Here is a 7,067-nt window from a genome sequence, read left to right as displayed (position 1 = left end):
GCAAAGACTGAGTCAATGTCTCCCTTTTTATCTGGTTTTAGGTGTGATTTTCATATTGCCCATACCTGTTGCTTGCCACAGGTGAGTTTGAACCTAAATGACTACATTGCCCTTTGAAAAGTAAGATCTTAATCAATATCTCACTGAATAAAATAACATTTTCCAAAATTTGGATGAGACTGGATTTCATAGAACTTTTTTTTAGCCCATAGCATGACACAAAAAGGTTAACAATATATCTTGCATTACACAATGTTCCATTTTACTCAAATTAGTTGATGCAAAAATGAGTACACCCCACATCCCACATCAAAATCTGCTACATTAGTATTTATATGATCTCCATTATTTATAAGGAAATCACCAAGTCTTCTAGACCAGGAATGAGCACGTTGGCAGCATATTGCAACATCGAACGTATTCAATTCTTCGAGAATGAGCTCTTTTAGAGCCCGGATGCTGAATAGAGAGTGATGACAACTTGTCTCTTCAGAATTCCCAATAAGTCACAGGTGAGGATGTTACCTTTAGTAGCCATTCAAACCCATTTGTGCCAACTTCTGTGCATGTTATCAGGTCAAAATCACCAGGGTATTGTCACGCTCACGCCCTGACTGGTGGACCTTTAACTATAGACCTCTGGAGACTAGGTAGTTCAAAATGCAGCACCATGCTGGGTCTTCGGACCGGACTGGACAGTAGAGTACCCGGCTCAGAACGATTGATGGGCAAACTGGTCAGCAAGTGAAAAACAAATTTCTTTACATATAATGCTCCGATTTGGAGCTGTAGTTGTTCCTTCGACACTGGACTGTTCATAAGTAGGACTCAGCAATCACAAAACACCTTCACAGGATTCTGGAGCAGTGGAACAGGAACCACACTTAGACTCCATCTGGTTTGTAGCTTGAACACATCTGCAGGACCGAAGCTCCCACAAGGCACTGGAACAGACACAGACTTTAGCGGAAGGGAGTTATTCTCACCAAGGGCAGTCTCTCCTACTGGCCCGTAGTTTTGGAGCTTTAGATCCCCTGGACAGAGGCTATCCAGGTATTCCTCACAACAGCAGCGACATAGTAAGCCCTTCTTACGACTGGTCTTAGACTGGTGCTTTGCCAGTTCACTCTTGACAGTCTTTTTGGGTTCTATTTGAGTAGCTGCTTTAACAGGTAGAGGAACTGGAGGGTCACAGACGGTCATGGCTTGATGTGGAGGTTTCTTCACGGGTTTCGCCCATCTGGAGTGCCTCTCGGATCTAGATGGGGAAGACTTCACAGGAGCAGCAGGAAGAGGCTTGTCAAAGACTTTACAGAAGGCTACCAGGAAAGCCCCTAGGCTCATGATGATAGGATCCCCTGCTTCCCAGAGGGGACGAATCCATAATAAAGCATCTCCTGCTAGGTAGGACATAATGTAATCCACCTTAACCCAGTCAGAGGGGAAACAAGCTGTATTCTGCAGGATGTAGGGCAAGCACTGTTCCAGGAAGCTTTGGCATTCTTCTGGATTCCCATAGAACCTAGGCGGGTCTGCTGGGTCATGCTCCTCCTCCTCATAGGCCTGAAGTTGCTTGAAGAGAGCATTTGAGACTATGATTGGGTCTGAAGTCTCCTTAATCTGAACCACCCTTGGTGGAACGAATTTTTCAGGTTGCTCATATGGGCAGGAAAAAAGTTCATCATGCTCTGCGAGCGGTAGGACATGGAATACAGCAGAGGCTATGGCCTGTGCAAACTGTCACGCTCAAGCCCTGACTGGTGGGCGTGAGCTTGGGGGGTTTGTGCCCCCACTGTGCCACAAACCAGACTACCCTGGAAGGGGCGTGACTGACAGCTTCCTGGGTTTTCACTGGAGCCCTTGATGGTGAGGTCAGGCTTGTGCAGCAGGCAGCTGCCAGGTGCTACACCAGGGGGGGTCTGGCTGTGGCTGCTGATCCCTCTTGGGAGACAGGAACATCAGGATTGGTGTGGGCATCAAGCAGGACTGGCAGAAGAGCACGGCTGAAACTCAGACGAGTAGGCTGGCATGGCTGAGACACAGGGCTGGCAGAGACACGGCAGAGAACACAGGGCTGGCAGAGACACGGCAGAGAACACAGGGCTGGCAGGCTTGCCAGAGAACACAGGGCTGGCAGAGACACGGCAGAGAACACAGGGCTGGCAGAGACACGGCAGAGAACACAGGGATGGCAGGAACACAGGACTGGCAGGGACGGCAGGAACACAGGGCTGGTTGATGTGGTGTATGAAGGAACAGGTAGGGACCTGTCCACACTGGAGGTGCAGGCACTTATATGTAGTATGGAGAAACAGGTAGGGACCTGTTCACACAGGAGGTGCAGGAAAGGAAACAAGCAGAAAGGAATGAGGTATGAAGGAACAGGTTGGGACCTGTTCACACAGGAGATGCAGGTACAGAAACAAGCCAGAAGGAAAGGAGAATGAAGGAACAGGTTGGGACCTGTTCACACAGGAAGAGAACCGCAAGGCTGCGGATAGGAGCGGTAGAGCAGCAAGAGATAGCGCAGCAATAAAAGCTAAGCAGAGCAGAAACACAAGATAGGCTACTTTCACACTAGCATCGTGCACTGCACATCGCATTGCGTCGTTGTGGAGAAAAAACGCATCCTGCAAAGTTGCCCGCAGGATTAGTTTTTTCTCCATAGACTTTTATTAGCGACACATTGCGACGCAGTGCCAGACGTCGCAACCGTCGTGCGATGGTTGCGTCATGTTTTGGCGGACCGCCGCCACAAAAAAAAGTTACATGTAACATTTTTTTGTGCGTCGAGACCGCCATTTTCGACCGCGCATGCGCGGCCGAAACTTCACCCCCTCCTTCCTGGACCTTGCAATGGGGCAGCGGAAGTGTCCTAAGACTGCTTCCGCTGCCCACGTCGGGCATTTTTTGCACAGTATGCATCAGGACGTCGGGCCGACGCAGTACGATGGCCCCATACCGACGCTAGTGTGAAAGCAGCCGAATACATAGAGGAGCTGCAGCAAGAGATTACTGCAGCTGCAGAAGCTAAGCAGAGTGGAGGCACAAAGAATGTGGAGAGGAGCTGCAACAAGAGGTTTCTGCAGCAGCAAAGCAGAACAGAACAGCAAGGAATGTGGAGATGAGCTGCAGCAAGAGATTACTGCAGCAGCAGAAGATAAGCAGAGTAGAAAGGAGCAGAACCGCAGGAGTGTAGAGCAGAGGTAAAGCCACAAAGGTACAGAGCAGGCAGAGCCGCAAGAGTGCGGAGTGTAAGCAGACTGAGAACACGAGGAAAGACGCCACAGACAAGGAGACTGAGATAAGACTAAGTCCAGACAAGGAAATGGAACAAGACAAAAAACAAAGACAAAGACACAGGGACCAGGATATTCTGCCTCCTCGAGGGCGGACAACAAGATCAAGGCAATAACACAGAGAAAAGCCACCAGAGAGGGAGCAACTCAGAGCAAGGCCTGGCAAACTCAGAAGAACAACACAAACTGAGCTAACACATTGCACAGGCCCAGTCCACTGGGTAAAACTGCACTAAATACTGGAGGCCTCCTGGCAGTTGGTCGGGAACAGATTAGACAGATGCTCCTGATTCCTATAAGAACCAGAGAGTTCAGGCACCGCCCCCCTATGCACACAGCCAGGAAGCATGCAGAAAGCAGAGACACAGAGTTTGGGGCTGGCATGAAACAGAAACCACATCATGGCCTGGAGCAGTGGATAAGATAGTGTGAGAGATGAGAGGCCATGCCGTGATGCCAGCAAAGTTGTTACAGGTATATAAACTTTTGATTAGGGTCATTTGGATGTTTTGGGTTGCCATTATGATTTAAAAAGAGAAAACACTGTAGTTTGACAAAAAAAAACTTCACCCAACCACTAACCATGAGTGGAGAAAAAGTTTTGGTATTATCATTCATATTGTCTGAAAAAAAGCCAAGAAAGCAAAAATTCTGCCTGAGTATGTAAACTTTTGAGAACAACTGTAATAAGCAGCATACTCAAGTCAATTATTGTGGTGAGTAGGGTTGAGCGACTTTCATTTTTTTAAGATCGAGTCGGGTTTTGTGAAACCCGACTTTGTCCAGAGTCGAGTCGAGCAGTCGGCCGATTATCGCTAAAAGTTGGGGATCGACCGAAACACGAAACCCAATGCAAGTCAATGGGGAAGCATAGTCGGCAGTGAGTGGAGGCCAGGAAAACACCTACAGTGCCCATTTTAATGGAAAAAACATCCATTCTTGTTTCTGAAGCTTGTCAATCTTAATTAACTTTATAATAATAGTTGGGCATTGGAAATTGGGGGTCATTTGGCAAAAGTTGTGGGGGGTAGGGCTGGTTCAAGGTTTTAGTGGGCCCAGGAAACGTGGACTACGTCACGGCGGTGGAGCAGTGAGAGGTAAGTATGTCAAGTTTGCAAGTGCTGTGATCCTAAGCAAGCAGGGGGGGCCCACTCGTTGGCATTGGCACTGGCACAGGGCTCCTCAAAGTACAGCGGTGTGTTTGCACGGCGGGGGCGCCTCCCACCAGCAGCGACACTTTTGCGTACTCTGAGGGGCCCTGTGCCAGTGACGTCGCCAACGAGTATGCCCCCCCACCTGATGAAGGAACCTGCACTTTCATCTGCACCTTCCTCTTTGTCCCTGTGTAAGGTGGTATAACATGCGGGAAGGGGAACCTTACTTTCAGCAGGGTCAGATTCTGGCTGTGTAGAGTGCAAGGGGAATGTAGTGGTGTAGGTCAATGTACCAGCAGACTCATCTAGCAGTGGCTGGGCAATGGGCAGGATGAGGAGGAAACAGATATAGGGCCAAGGAATAAAGTAGGCTAAATGCAGTTCAAAATTGGTAACAGGAATAAACAGGCGGCATTGCTTTGTTCAGTGGAGTAGAAAACCCAGGAGCAGCAGACACTGTTTTAAGGGCCCAAACACACTAGTAGGCCAAATGCAGTTTAATATCTGCTACTGTAGTCCAAAAGCCAGAAGGTAGAAGCTCAGCTTTATTCAGTTGAGGACAAACACCAGGCAGGGGCAGACACCGTTAGTAGGCCCTAAACACCAATTTTTTTTAAAAAAACAGCACTTAATGAGAGCCAGAAGGTAGAAGCTCAGCTTTATTCAGTTGAGGACAAACACCAAGCAGGGGCAGACACCGTTGGTAGGCCCTAAACACCAATTTTTTTTAAAAAAACAGCACTGAATTAGAGCCAGAAGGTAGAAGCTCAGCTTTATTCAGTTGAGGAAAAACACCAGGCAGGGGCAGACACCGTTAGTAGGCCCTAAACACCAATTTTTAAAAAAACAGCACTGAATTAGAGCCAGAAGGTAGAAGCTCAGCTTTATTCAGTTGAGGAAAAACACCAGGCAGGGGCAGACACCGTTAGTAGGCCCTAAACACCTATTTTTTTTTTAAAAAAAAGCTTAATAAGAGCCAGAAGGTTGAAGCTCAGCTTTATTCAGATGAGGACAAACACCAGGGAGCAGCAAACAGAGGTATTAGGCCCCATCCAGCGATTAAAAAAAAAAAAAAAAAAAGCTTAATAAGAGCCGGAAGGTAGAAGCTCAGCTTTATTCAGTAGAGGGCAAACACCAGGCAGGGGCAGACACCGTTAGTAGGCCCTAAACACCAATTTTTTTTTAAAAAAAACAGCACTTAATGAGAGCAAGAAGGTAGAAGCTCAGCTTTATTCAGTTGAGGACAAACACCAGGCAGGGGCAGACACCGTTAGTAGGCCCTAAACACCTATTTTTTTAAAAAAAAAAAAAAAAAAAAAAAAAGCTTAATAAGAGCCAGAAGGTTGAAGCTCAGCTTTATTCAGATGAGGACAAACACCAGGGAGCAGCAAACAGAGGTATTAGGCCCCATCCAGCAATAAAAAAAAAAAAAAAAAAAGCTTAATAAGAGCCAGAAGGTTGAAGCTCAGCTTTATTCAGATGAGGACAAACACCAGGGAGCAGCAAACAGAGGTATTAGGCCCCATCCAGCAATTAAAAAAAAAAAAAAAAAGCTTAATAAGAGCCAGAAGGTAGAAGCTCAGCTTTATTCAGATGAGGACAAACACCAGGGAGCAGCAAACAGAGGTATTAGGCCCCATCCAGCAATAAAAAAAAAAAAAAAAAAAGCTTAATAAGAGCCAGAAGGTTGAAGCTCAGCTTTATTCAGATGAGGACAAACACCAGGGAGCAGCAAACAGAGGTATTAGGCCCCATCCAGCAATTAAAAAAAAAAAAAAAAAGCTTAATAAGAGCCAGAAGGTAGAAGCTCAGCTTTATTCAGTTTAGGACAACACCAGGGAGTGGCAAACAGAGTTAGTAGGCCGTAACCACCAATTTTTTAAAAAATCAGCACTTAATGAGAGCCAGAAGGTTGAAGCTCAGATTTATTCATTTGAGGACAACTTGAATTAGGGACTGCAGACAGACTTACCAGGCTGTCCCCTGTGTGGACCATGCATCCAATACATTAACCTATTGCGCCACAAAGGACACGTAACCTTCCGTGGCCATGCCTACAGGTCCATGTGTCTGTTGTCAGGTGTACCTTTGGACTCACAGATTGACAGAGTGCATGGACAATGCGGTCTTTTACATGCTGGTGGAGGGGTGGGATGGCTTTTCTCGCAAAACAATTGTCAACTGGGTAGCTCATAGCGTGGTACAGCGTAGTCCATCATGGCTTTATTAATATTAAATAAAATAAAAAAATAGGCTCTATGCACTGTTAAATAGGTTCCAGGGGTAAACGGGCAGCATTGGTGAGGGACCGCAGACAGGCTAACAAAGGCCTAAAATAACAAACAATAGGCTCATGGCAGTTTTAAATCGGTTACATGGATGCACAGGCAGCATTGTGGTCAGTGGAGGAGGAGTAATGCAAGTAGGGACCGCAGACAGGCTATCAAAGGCCTAAAATAACAAACAATATGCTCATGGCAGTTTTAAATCGGTTACATGGATGCACAGGCAGCATTGTGGTCAGTGGAGGAGGAGTAATGCAAGTTGGGACCGCAGACAGGCTAACAAAGGCCTAAAATAACAAACAATAGGCTCATGGCAGTTTTAAATCGGT

This window comes from Ranitomeya variabilis, chromosome 4 (genome assembly GCF_051348905.1).
Source record: "Ranitomeya variabilis isolate aRanVar5 chromosome 4, aRanVar5.hap1, whole genome shotgun sequence".
NCBI lineage: Eukaryota > Metazoa > Chordata > Amphibia > Anura > Dendrobatidae > Ranitomeya > Ranitomeya variabilis.
Note: the sequence above shows the minus strand (reverse complement) of the source record.